The sequence below is a fragment of the Notamacropus eugenii genome, chromosome 3 (assembly GCF_028372415.1).
Source record: "Notamacropus eugenii isolate mMacEug1 chromosome 3, mMacEug1.pri_v2, whole genome shotgun sequence".
In the NCBI taxonomy this organism is placed as follows: domain Eukaryota; kingdom Metazoa; phylum Chordata; class Mammalia; order Diprotodontia; family Macropodidae; genus Notamacropus; species Notamacropus eugenii.
The window spans coordinates 479,328,148-479,341,285 of NC_092874.1; the positions used below are offsets into that span (position 1 = coordinate 479,328,148).

At 47.0% G+C, this 13,138-nt stretch overlaps 1 long non-coding RNA gene across 1 annotated transcript; it reads left to right on the top strand.

Moving 5' to 3' along the window:
- Positions 1-8,948: 8,948 nt before the first annotated feature.
- Positions 8,949-13,138, top strand: LOC140497753 (uncharacterized). Its single transcript, XR_011964836.1, has 2 exons — positions 8,949-9,081; positions 13,066-13,138. It is a non-coding gene; the product is annotated as an uncharacterized lncRNA (long non-coding RNA).

Below are 13,138 nucleotides of genomic sequence, written 5' to 3' on the forward strand. Positions count from 1 at the left end.
AAATCACATATTTGTTCTCTGTGAAAGCAAATGGCTGTCCTCATCTTATTTTATGTTTTTGGAAAGGAAAATTTTTATTTTTTTCCTCCAACTTTATTTATTTGTTTTCAATTTTCAACAATCACTTCCATAAGTTTTAAATTTTCTCCCCCTACCTCCCTCTTCCCTCCCCAAGACAGCATGCAATCTTATTAAATACATCCATTCTGCACATACATTCTTATTAAATGTATTTTCACACTAGTCATGTTGCATGGAAGAATTAAAATGAATGGGAGAAAGCACAAATAAGGCTAAACAAAATGAAACATAGCAAAAGAGAAAATAGTCTGTTTCATTCAGTGTGCTGATTGCATAGTTCTTTCTCTTAATGTAGCTGGCATTTTGCATAATGAGTCCTTTAGAAATGTTTTAGGTCTTTGCATTGCTGTGAAGGGCTAAGTGTATCAAACATAGTGTTTGGACACTGAGGCTGTTACTGTGTACACTGTTCTCCTGATTCTGCTCACTTCAGTTAACATCAATTCATATAAGTCTATCCAGGTATTCAGAGTCCACTTGTTTCCCATTTCTTATAGCAGAGTAGCATTCCGTTACATTCATATACCACAACTTGTTCAGCCATTTCCCAGTTGATGGGTATTTTGTTGATTTCCAGTTCTTAGCTCCCCCAAAGGGAGCTGCTATAATTTTTTTTTCCATGTGGGTCCTTTTCCCATTTTTATACTTTCTTTGGGATACAACCTTAGAAGCGGTATTGCTGGGTCAAAGGGTATGCACATTCTTATAGCCCTTTGGGCTTAGTTTCAAATTACTCTCCAGAATGGTTGGGTCGACTCACAGCTCCACCAACAATTAGTTAGTTTTCCAACTCTCCCACATCTTCTCCAACATTTATCATCTTCCTGTATTGTTATGTTAGCCAATCTGATAGGTGATCAATAGTGATTTAGAGCATTTTTTCATGGGACTATAGATGGTTTTAATTTCTTCTTCTAAAAACTGCCTGTTCATATCCTTTGACTATTTATCAAGAAGGGAATTTGTCCTCATTTTAAATAAACAAAATGTTGCTTTTCCAAAATTTATAAATTGGGAAATGAATTAAAAACTTAATATCAACAGGAGTCATAGTAATATTCCCTTCATTATGGTACCATTGTTTTTCGTTTAATCTTAGTTTTGGCAAATGCTAAATGCATATTGCCTTTAAATACCAAGCATAAAGCCTTTCTTACTAATTGTTTTATTTCCTACTTCATAAATTTGTTTTTCTGAATTTCTTATTTTTATTTGTCCTTTGTTCTCAAAGAGGACCAATGACATCGTGAAGCTGCCATCTTGGCTTGTGTGTTATTGGATTTAAGTGATTCAGAGTTGCACAAAGCCCTCAGCCTCACTCTCTCTTCCACAATCATTGACTTCTAGGGGCAAGAGATTTATCAAGATGACTGGCAGTGGCCCAGGATGCAGTGCATGGCCTTGACGTCTTTGATGTCTGACCAAGCTCTTAAGTGTTTGACAGCACTTGCTTTCGCTCCCTTCATGGGTGTTGGAATGAACAGTCCTCATCCACCCACTGTGCTAGATGAAGTCTTCTCATGCTTGTGGTGGACATCCTCCTGACTCATGAACAGTGCTGATACCTGTCAGTCATTCTCAGCCTGGTGTAACCTGTCTGCCAAGGTGGCTTTGATGGAGTGTGGCTCCTGTTCATAGGACATCTTCTTGGAGCCACAGGTGAGAGCTGGGTGACAGATGCATACCTAAGGTGGATGAGCAGCCCTTAAAAGGGCTCTTTAAAAAAAGCCCTTAAAAGTAGCCCTCACATCAGAGGAGTTAGACTTCCCCATGAACATCTCATACACCACAGGAAAATCACTTTGCTTGGTTGGTTGTTGTCCTTCATCTTCAAAGAGGACCAAAATGACATCACCATGATAAAGTGAAATTTCACTGTGTCCAACTGTGGCTGAACAGACCAATAGGAGCTTGGAATGCTCTAGTATAGGTTGGGCACAGATAGCCCATTTGAATATTTGGAGTGGATATCCTAAATTTGTTCATCCTGCATTTACTTTGTGCTGTCTCAATTCTCTTTTGCTCAAAGAACGCAGCACCCTTTCTGATGTGGGCGTGCCATACTGAGCGGTCCTGTGCCAGTGTCTCTCATGTTGCACAGTGAAATCCAAAGTTCTTGAGAGAGACTTTGAGAAGGTCCTTGTATTGTTTCTTCTGGCCACCATGTGATCGCGTGCTCCATGAAAGTTCTCCATAAAATAGTGTTTTTTGGCAAGCGTACATTTTGTATTCAAACAGTATGGCTAGCCCATAGGAGCTGCGCTCTCTGAAGCATACTTTGAATACTTGGCAGTTCAGCTCTAGCAAGGACTTCTGTGTCTGGTATCTTATCCTGCCAGGTGATCCTCAGAATCTTCCTAAGAAAGTTGAAATGGAAATGATTCAGTTTGCTGGCATGGAGCTGGTAGACTGTCCATGTCTCACAAGCATATAACAATGTAATCATCACAACGACTCTGTAGACCTTCAGTTTGGTAGTCAGTGTAATACCTCTTCTCTGCCAACTTTTCTTCTGAGCCTTCCAAACACTGAGCTAGCTCTGGTAATGCATGCATCAACCTCATCATCAATGTGTACATCCCTGAAAAGTATACTACCAAGGTAAGTGAACTTATCCACAGCATTCAAAACTTCTCCATTTGTTGTAACTGATGATTCCTTGTATGGATGGTGTGTGGTGGCTCATGGAGCTTTGTATTAATTATTAGGCCAAAATTATCACAGGTAACAGAGAATTGATTCGTATTTTTTGCACCTCAGCTTTGGTGGCTACATTGAGTGCACAATCATCTGCAAACAGAAAACCATGCACCAACACTCCCTGCATTTTGGTCTTGGCTTGTAACCTTTTCAAATTGAAGAACTTGCCATGGGTATGGTAGTTGACCTTGATGCCGTGTTCATCCTTATTGAAAGCATTAGTCAACATGGTTGAAAACATCATGCTTAAAAGCATGGGAGCAAGCACACAACCCTGTTTCACTCCACTGGTGGCTGGGAAGGCACGAGAGCTTTGTCCACTTTTCAAAACCCAGGCAAACATGCCATCATGAAATTGACTCGATGAACTAGTCCAGGAAAAAAAATTTTGACATACTTTTCCATAAGCCCTCACAAATAACTATGTCAAAGGCCTTGGTCAGATCTATAGACATTGTGTACAGACCTCTGTCCTGCACCTGGCATTTCTCCTGGAGGTGTCGGGCAGCAAACACCTTATCGGCTCTTCTTCAGTCATTTCTGAAACCACACTGGCTCTCAGGTATATGCTCATCTTCCAGGTGAAGGATCAGCCTATTAAGGAGGACTCTAGCTAGAATTTTGCCAGTAATGACTAAGAGAGAGAGCCCCCTGTGACTGTTACAGGACAATTTATTCCCTTTACCCTTATAGAGATAGACAATGTAGTCATCCTTGAACTCCTGGAGGATAACTTCCTCTTGCCATATAATCTGGAAGATGTCAGTCAGCTTTTATATGAGCACTGGTCCCCCTACCTTGTAAATCTCAGCTGGAATAGTCTAAGCACCAGGTGCATTGCCACTTGAAAGGAGCCTAATGACCCTCAAAACCTATTTTTCAGTTGGAAGTACAGCTAAGGAGGAATTGACTTCAACCTGAGGTAAATGATGAATACCCTCAGCAATGGTCTGTTGAGAACACTATGGAAGTATTCAGCCCATCTCTCTAGGATCATGTCCTTAACAGTAATCAACATGGCTCCATCAGCACTGAATAGTTGTGATGCACCATAGATTTTTGGTCCATAAACAAGTTTCAGGGAATCATAAAAATGTTTTGAATTGTTACTAACAGCATAAAACTGAACTTCATCTGCCTTCTTACTGAGCCAGGATTTTTTCATCTCTCTAAGCCTTGCTTGTACTTTGCTTTTGATGGAATTAAATGCTGCCATCATAGAGGTGGATGACCTATCCTGCTGGTAAATCCTGTGGAGTTCACGTTTTTCATTTAGCAGCTTCTGAATTTCCCTATCATTTTCATCAAACTAGTCTTGGTGTTTGTGAGTGTTCTGGCGCAGATGAGCAAATGCAGTGCTGTGTGCCAAATCCTCAAAACAGCTCTTTATGCTGACAGTGATGAATGAGCCTAGCTGGGCGCTGAGACCCCTGGAATTCCTTCTTCATACCTCAGGGTCTCTTGTTTGAGACAGCAGAGGCCCAGTTTGCCTTTCGACAGAGCTCTGACATCGATGTGCCGTCCAACCCGTTTGTGGGCATTTCAGCACACTCAGGGTTGGTTTAGCTCTCGAGGCTCTTCCTTTACCTACTAATGAGAAGATAACAGGATTCATCCTGTGGATCACAAGGCCACATAGGTCACTGCCAAGGGGACACACCCTTCCCTTCCTCATGCTGCACATACCTGAAGGGACCAAGGAATGAAAATCTGTGCAGTCATGAGATTGTTCTGTCAATGAAGCACCTGAAGACCCAGGACTGAAAGTACTCCCAGCCAGTAACCTGAAATCTAGAGGTGGGGGAAGTGAGAAAAAGTGAAAGGAGAAATTGGAGGCAAGGATTTGGTCAGCCAGTCCACTTTTGGGGCAGCAGCTTTAAGTGAAATAAATACAGGGAAGAAAAGGGGGAATCTTGAATTTAGGAAAGGGAAAGCAAAGTGGCTGTAGGCCTTTGGGCAGGTGACCACTCTGGACCTCAGTTTCCTCAGTTATTAAAAAGAGATTCCCTGGGCCTTTCTGAGCCTTTACTGAGATCGTAATTGTAAAGCAGAGTGCCTGGCATGTAGTCAGTGCCATAGAAATATTAGCTGTTACCCTCATTCATATTATTCTGTGATTCTAAATAGACATCTTTCCATCTTTCTTTTTTCTTCCATTTATTTCTGGGTGCATTTCTGATGCTCTCCTGAGGCCAGGGTTATCCCAATCAGTGTCTCATTTGGGGAACAAACTGCTGTGTAACTGGGCATTCGTGTCCTGGACCCAGCTGCAGACAACTCTGTGCTTTCTGTTGTTTGTGTTGGCCCAGGGAGGAGGAAGCATTAATGTCTGGAGGCAGGGATCTCCCTTGCTGTGAAGGGAGTGATGATGTCCCTTTCTTAGGAAAACCCTGGTGTCTGTGGTGATGTCTTCTAATTCAGGGCTGCTTGGGGGGCAGGGATTGGGCTGTCCCGGGGCCTGGATCGCCAAGGGTGTCACTGACAGGCAAGGCTCAGGGGATCTTCTTTCCTAAATGCCTGGTCCTCTCCCTCCTCATCTCTCCCTTCTATCTTCCCCAGCTTTCTTTGGATCCCAGACAACCTTCCACCTTCTGCAAGATGCTGGCCCCCTTCCATCCCATCTGCAGCTTCTCCACCCTTAGCACAGTGCTAAGCACAGAAGTGCTGTTGACTTGATGTACCCAGCCATTCCTAGTAGGTAGCATGTGATAGCAGCTCAGGTCTGTGTGGCCTCAAAAGCTTTATTAAGACTTGCTTTACAGCTATAATCTCTTTCGGTCCACACAGCAACCCTTTAAGGTTGTCAGATCCTCTTATCCCATTTTACAGATGGTAAAATGGAGGCTCAGAAGCCTTCCCTGGACATTTTGTAGTGGCAATTGGGTGGCCTGATTCCTGAGTCAAGGTCCAGCTCTGTGGACACTTATTCAACAAACACTTATGCATTGCCTGTTGCAGGCAAGGAATTGTAAATATGATCAAGACCTTGTTCCCAGGGAGCTTTTACTTTCTTATGGGGATTTGAGGACAAGGACACAAGTCAGAGGAGGGCAGAGGCCCTGGCAGATGGGAGGGAGGTGAGATTGCCTTCCCTGGGGCTGGAAAACACGGTGTCGGGAAATATGACATAGGAGCTGGTAGCCCCCTTCCCACCATGCCCTCCTGCAGAAGGAGCCTAAAATGGTACCTGATCCACCTCTGGGCCAAATGAGGGAGGCTGACCCACAGTAAGTGAATTTAGAGGGCTTTACTTTGGGAAGCAGGTACTCTCGCTACCCCACTTTACAGATGAGAGAATTGAGGGGTAAGTGACTTGCCCATGGTCATAGGGCCAGCCAGCATCTGAGGCAGGATTTGAACTTGGGTACTCTGGAGTCCAAATTGGTCATTTATTTGGCCCCCTCTGCCATCTGGCCAGCCACCTAAGCCATTCTGAACCTGAGTGACTTTACCTCCCTGATCATCAGTTTCCCTAGCTGTAGAAAGAGTGTATTGGTTTAGGGGATCTCTATAATGCCATCCATCTGAATTCTTTGGTTCTTTAGAGAAATAGAGAAATAAAGCATTTATTAAGCCAGGTATCATGGGGTTCAAGAACAAGCAAACAAAGTGACCCCTCTTCTCATTCTAGTGGGGAGACAAAATGTGAGGCTCAAGCCAGAGAGGAAAGGAGGGGTGGCATCTCCAGGTGGACAGGGGTCTGGGGAGGGGTAGTGCTGTCCAGAGAGTGGACAAAACTCCTCTGGGCAGTGATTGTCTGTGAGTGAAGCTGCTCCCCAAGGCCTTTGACTGACTTGCTGCTCACTCACTGTTCAGGTAAGTTACGTGAATAAGGGATCATTTGATGGACCCTTACCAACATTTGTCCATATTCAAATATTAAAGAAGGATGAGAGCAGAGAGAGGGCCATGCAATGCTGGCTCTGTGGGTCTGCTCTCTTCCCTCCAAGAATTCTCTGACTCTTGGGTGGTGGAAGTGGTGAATTTGGATCTGGGACCCCAGAGATCACCCCGTGGTCACGATCAAGGCATCACTTCCCAGCACACACCTGGATGCCTAGTAAGTGAGGAGCAGGCCCAAGGCTTCAGGCCTGGTCCAGGGGCATTGCAGGGGCCTCTGTTCCCTCTCTGGGGAGCCAGAGCTGCTGTGGCTGGCATGTCGCTTCCTACAGAACTTGAGCCTATGATGAGACTGTTATTGGCATCTGCATTGAACTCCTTTGTCTTTCAGTTGACGACAGCTGTGACGAGTGCCTTTTTATTAGTCAAAGTCATCCTGTCCAAGGTAAGAGGCCCTCTTCCCTCCCCAGGGACGTCTCCTGGGCACTCTGCCTGCCAACAGCCAAAGGCTGACCCTTCCCCTCCCCCTCCATCTTTCAGCTCTTCTCTCAGGGCGCCTTTGGATATATGCTGTCCATCATCTCCTTCATCCTGGCGTGGGTTGAAACCTGGCTCCTAGATTTCAAAGTACTGCCTCAAGAAGCTGAGGAGGACAACAGTGAGTTCCCCTCTCACAGCTCAAGGGCTTGCCTTGGGTGGGGGAGGGCCCCAGGAAGGTCCCTGGGAACCTCCTTGGCCATGCAGAGGCTGCTGGGGGTGGACCACAGTGACTTTGCAGGGTTGACTCAGTCATTCTGTCTCTTCTAAGTTGGTTAAGTGCTTGAGGAGGTACCAGGGTCAATAAAACATAGACCTTGTCACACTGCAGGAACGATAGGACCTGCATCTATATGTATAATATAGTGGACATTATAGAAATAAACATATGAGATGGATCTTGGTCCTGCCCTGAGAGCAGAGTCTGGAGGGAAGGGGACTGAGTCTGACTGATAGAGGACCTGTAAACAACACCTTTCAGAGCTGAGTGGAGGATCAGGAGGTGATGAGATCCCGGTGTCTAAGGCCTGGTGTGTCTCACCGTCGAGTCACGTCAAAGCCACCGCTCTGACCGCTGGGCCCCAGGGCTGTCTTTGCAGAGGATGGCTTGGAGTAGAAGCCCAAATGATTCATGGAGCCACAGGTCAGATACTGGACTTTTCTTTCTGACGCTGTTGTTGCAAACTTTAGATGTCCTTTCCTCTCAGGGCACTTAGTCTAAAAGTAGCAAATTCCAAGCAGTAGGAAGGGCACCATTTCCACCTTTAGATACCCTTTGGTCCCCCTTTGTGTTAGCTCATTAAATGCTTAGGAAGTTCTGTGCTCAGGCCTAGCCATCAAGCAGTACCAGCACTAATCATTAAAGCACTTCTTGGATTTGCATGTTCAGTCTGGAGCTGAATGTTACTGTAACACACTGAATAAAAGGGAGGGAGGATGCCTAGGGAAGTCCTGGCACACGGCTTTGTTTCTCTGTACCCATTTTCAGGGAATTTTAAAATAAGGCAATGAAATTAAAATATAAGAAAAGACAGTATAGGAGTGAGTTGGGGGGGTGGGGAAAGAAGCCACGTGTCAGGCACTCCTCCCTCCTGTGGCTGCTCTGTGGGTCCATCCTCTGCCTCCTGAGTCATTCTGGATACACCCCTGCAGTTTGTTTTCAGCCAGTTGGATGAGGGAGATGCCAGGAGGAACAAGGCTTCACCTCAAGTAAGAGATACAGATGATTAGACTGCTTGAGAACAATGGGGCATGAGAGCACATGACTGACCAGCATCAGCAGAGGTGAGGCCTCACTCTCTTCATGCCCTCCTTGATGCCAGGGTATGGCACAGTGCTCCCAAGGAGCTGGTGCATGCATCACCTTGTGCTCTAGCAGATGCTGCCATTGCTGAGAGGGAGGCCAGTCACGTACAGTAGCTTCTTTCTTGCCCCACATTATTATTTTGATGGTCCATCAAGGTACCAGGTGTGGCTGGTTCAAATGCCTTCTCTTTCAAGAGATGCTGCAAGTCTCTTATCTGCTGGTGCGACCCATTTGTTGTTGAAGGGAACAGGATGTTCTCAGGGGACTGATAGAAGGAAAAGTCCAGTGGCAGCCCTGGGCACTCTGGTCCCACAGGCCAGCTGTGTCCTGTATTGGGGTGGGGTGAGAAGAGGGGCATTGCCGCTGTTGTGGTGTTCCAGAGATTTTCAAAGTCACCACTTTCACCGCCATATGCATGGGTGTGAGCACCTGCTGACAAGCATCTTTAGATGGTGCTAGCCCTCTGTCCTGATGTGGGAGACTAATGCCCAGGCTCTCAATCCCTTCTCTTCCAGGACTTCTGTTGGTTCAGGATGCTTTGGAGAGGGCAGCCTTCATCCAGCCTCCTGGAGGTCTCTCAAATGGGCAGTTTTATTCTCCTCCTGAGTCTGAAGCAGGTAAAGGGCATTTGGCTGTTGCTTTGTTCCCTGCTGTATTGGGAACCACTCCCCCACCCCCACCCCGGCTTGGTACTTCCACTTGCCTGCTACTCTTCATGGTCCCCTCCCGAGGAGGCAAGGAGGAGGTTCTGGATCCACACAAATTCTCTTGATAGGTGTCCTCAATGCTTCTGAGTTCCAGGTGACTGCCCCAAAAGGGAGGAATGGTAGGATTTGGCCTCTGACTGGCTATGCTTTCTTTGCTCATGGTGCCACCTGGTGGTGTTGGGGAGTGTCCTTGGCACCATAGCCAGGCAGCCGGGCGGGGCTTTGAGGAAGGAGGGAGGGGTGGGGCCAGGCTGGGTAATTCTGTATTTCTTTGTCATTGTCACCTCTTGAGTTTCCAGTGCAGGAAACACATTAAAATGTAAATGTTCCTTAGAATCAGAAGGAAGTAGATGATCTCCTTTGCACATCCAGAAAGGGGGCCTTCTGAAATTGGTCTGGAATTCTCAGACTGCCATCCCTGGGCTTTGGAGAGCCGGTACAGAGCTGGGGGTGCAGGGGGAAGGTCAGTAATGTGCCCAGGGTCCCCCAGGTAGCAGCAGGTCTGAATCCAGGGCATGCTGATTACAAGTCCAGTGCCTGGTTATCCATGGTGGCTTGGTTGTGTGTGCAAAGGTGTGTGGAGATGTAATGGAGAGGGGTGGTGTCTGATGAGTCTGTTCAGTGGGAAAGGCGGACAGACCTTTGGCCACTGGGTTTCAGAAATTGTATGAAGATTTCTCTCCTGAGAGACCCATGGTGTTGGTGAAGAAACGCTGCCTCTGTTGTCACCAAAGACTGTGTGGAAACGGATCACTGTTGGGGTGTGGTGTGAACCGCTCTGGGATCTGTGAAGCACCAGCTAATGACATGGTGAAAAGCTTTGGTCCCTCTGTTGCCATGGCTACTCTGTTTCTCTGCCATGGAAACACTGGATTCATCCCCTCCCCACCAGCTTCTCTGTGATGAACCTCCCTGCACTCAGCTGGGCTGGTTCTGGGAAAGCAAAGTCTGTCATGGAAATCTGTGTGCCTCTTGGTGTAGACCATCTGAGTGAGCTCGGGCACCATTGTGGCAGCCTTGGAGTTGGGTCTCATTTGGGAGAGGTGACCAGACATGGTGGAGGGACTGTTTTTGTTCTCCTTCAGCTGACACCCACGGATGCTGAAAAATACCCAGCCACATTTTGGAGAGAGCACAGTTGGAAGGCTTTAGAACAGCGCAGGCTTAATTAAGGGTGTTTGTCAAAGGCCAGATGAGGTTATTGGTGCTGAATGAGCCTGAGGCATTGGTAGTGTTACCTTAAAAAGCAGTGTCCAGAGAAGAAAGCGGTTAAACCACAGCAAGGATTGTGTGATTTGTGACTGTATAGCTGAGAAACAAAGCTTCCTGCTCATTGCGTCCTGTGGGGGATTTTTTTTAAACCACTAATTTCACATCAAAGACATGGTTTCTGAGCTGAGGCACACACCGTGGCCCGAGTGAATGTGTGAGGCAGAACTCTGCTCCAGATCCTCCATCTTGGCTAAAGCTCCCACCCCAGCCGCTTTAATCAGGAAGCAGGCCCCCAATTGAGTTGTAGCCTTCTCACAGTGGAGGGGGCAGGCAGCTGTTCTGGGGGCAGCATGCCCTGGTAACCAGCCTCTTCTCACTTGCTGCTGGGGGCAGATGGGCCCAGGCAAGGCAGTCTGTGGAGCCAGGGCAGGTCAGTGGTTAACACACATGAATGTAGACATATGTACTGTACACAAAGATTCAGACATCTACATGTGTGGGCTTGTGTGCATATTGCAAGGGAGAATGAGAGAGAGGAACCAGGAATAAACATGCATTATAAAGTCTTGGCCCACACTGACCTTTCTGGTTTTCCCCAGTGTGTCCTGCTCTGTTATAAGGCTGGGATTTCTACTTTTATGTGATTTTTCTATGATAAAATTTTAATAACTGTTTCATTTTTATCAGTACTTTTTGTTTTTACCTCATTTATCCCTCCTCCTCCCCTGCCCAGTGGTCCATCCTTTGTAACAAACAATACAACAGAGGAAGAAGCCGGCAGTTCAGCAAAACCGTGGCCTGGCCTGACAGTGTGTGCAGTGCACCATCCCATCGCCCCCGAACCCCACCCAGCCCCCTCCATCATCTGCTAAAGATGGCTGTGACTTGTGCTTCTACGTGAAGCACTGTGTAGAGGGTCCTTGTGGTGCTCATGTTTCTCTTCCATTGGCACGATTGTAAAGGTTGTTTTCCTCATCCTTCTTCACTCCCCATTCATCTGCATCTGCTCAGGCTTTGGAAGTCTCCACTGTCACCCAATATCTACTGGCCACAATTTGTTTGGCTGCCCACTCTGTGGGCAGCAGGCATCTGCTTGGGTCCAGAGCCTTTGGGCAGGCCAGCTGTGTGAGGTGTGCCCTTCTTGGTCCTGTGCCTGGAGGTCAGAGGTATGAACATGGAAGTGGCTTTTCAGGCCTGATTCTAGACTGCTTTGGGGTGCTCTCAGCTTCACTCTGATATCACTTGAAGGCGACAGGCTTTTGGTGAGGTGGGCAGCTCATAATTCAGTCACTGAGAGATACTGGAGAGCTCACATCTGACCTTGAGACTTAGCTGTGTGACCCTGGGCAAGTCACTTTTTCTTTGTTTGCCTCAGTCTCCTCATCTATAAAATGGGCATCATCATAAATAGTGCCTTCCTTCCAGGGCATTGTGAGGATCAGTATTTGGAAAGCATTTAGCTCAGCGTCATGGCTTAGGGGGAAAAAGGCACTTAATAGATTGTCCCCTTCCAGCTCAAGTCCTGTCTGACACATACTGACTGTGTGACCCTGGGCAAGTCACATGCTTTTTATGCTGTGGGTAGCTCTATGTTGGTGAATGGAATTTCCTCCCCAGAAAGTCCCTACCCTGATGAAAGGTGTTCTAATGCAGTAGCAGGGCTGCCCAGTGGGAAGAGCCCTGAATCTCAGACTCAGGAGACTGAGGTTTGAATCCCTGCCTGGACCCTATCTGTCGTGGTGAGTCTGGCTGAGTCAGGGTCCCCTGGAGCCTTGTGGATTGGTGGACTGCTTGGTTACCAGTAAGAACTGAATTTCTCCTACAAGGGCATTGTTGGCAGTGTGTTGAAGTGGATAGAGCCCCAGCCCTGTCATCCCCTGCTCGTGGGCACGCATCCCACTCCTGGCTCTTCCTACCTAGCCTTCTCTTCAAGTCACAGAATCATGGAACCCAAAAGCTCTGGAGGGCCTGCCCCAGGGAGGGGGCAGCTCAGACAAAAGAAGGAGGCTCATTGAGCGACTCTGCACAGGTGTCAGAATGCTTCAAAATCAAAAAAGGAGAGCTCTAGAGGGCTAGAGCTGGTCAGTAGTGCTTGGGGCCTGACTGTCCACTGATTTCTGCACTCTCCTTTTCAGCTTTATTCTGTCTGTAAACTTTCCAACCAGACTGTCTCTTCCTTCTTGGCTCAAGTGCATAAAAATGATAAGCAGCCTGAGGCCCACGCCAGATTCCTGGGCCACAGCACTGAAGACTGGCTGAGCTACCCTGGAGCCAGTAAGAACGGCTCCCTGTTCCTAGCTGAACCATCTGAGCCACAATTCTCCATCTTCTTTTTCTAAGTATGTTATGAGATGCTTTACTAAAAGTTTTGCTGAACTCTGTTTACATCAGATCAGCAGCATTCACTGGGTTCCCTATGTTAGTAACCCTGCCAAAGATGGCTAACAAGGTTAGTTGGGTGCAGCCTTGGTGAGGCCATGCAGTCATACCTCCCTCATCCTTGTCTGGTTACTTCAACTTCCAGAGCCTCCATTTTTGCATCTGAAAAGTGGGGCTAATCTCAGCAACAACCTCACAGGGTTGTCGTGAGGATCATGAACGTAGGAGGCCTAGCACAGTGTCTTGCACATAGTAGGCCCTTCATAAATGCTTGATCCCTTTCTCTTCCTTTCTCCCACATAGGTTCTGATGAAGAAGCAGAAGAAAAGCAGGATAGTGAAAAGCCAGTCCTGTAGCTGTGAGAATTTTGAGGAAA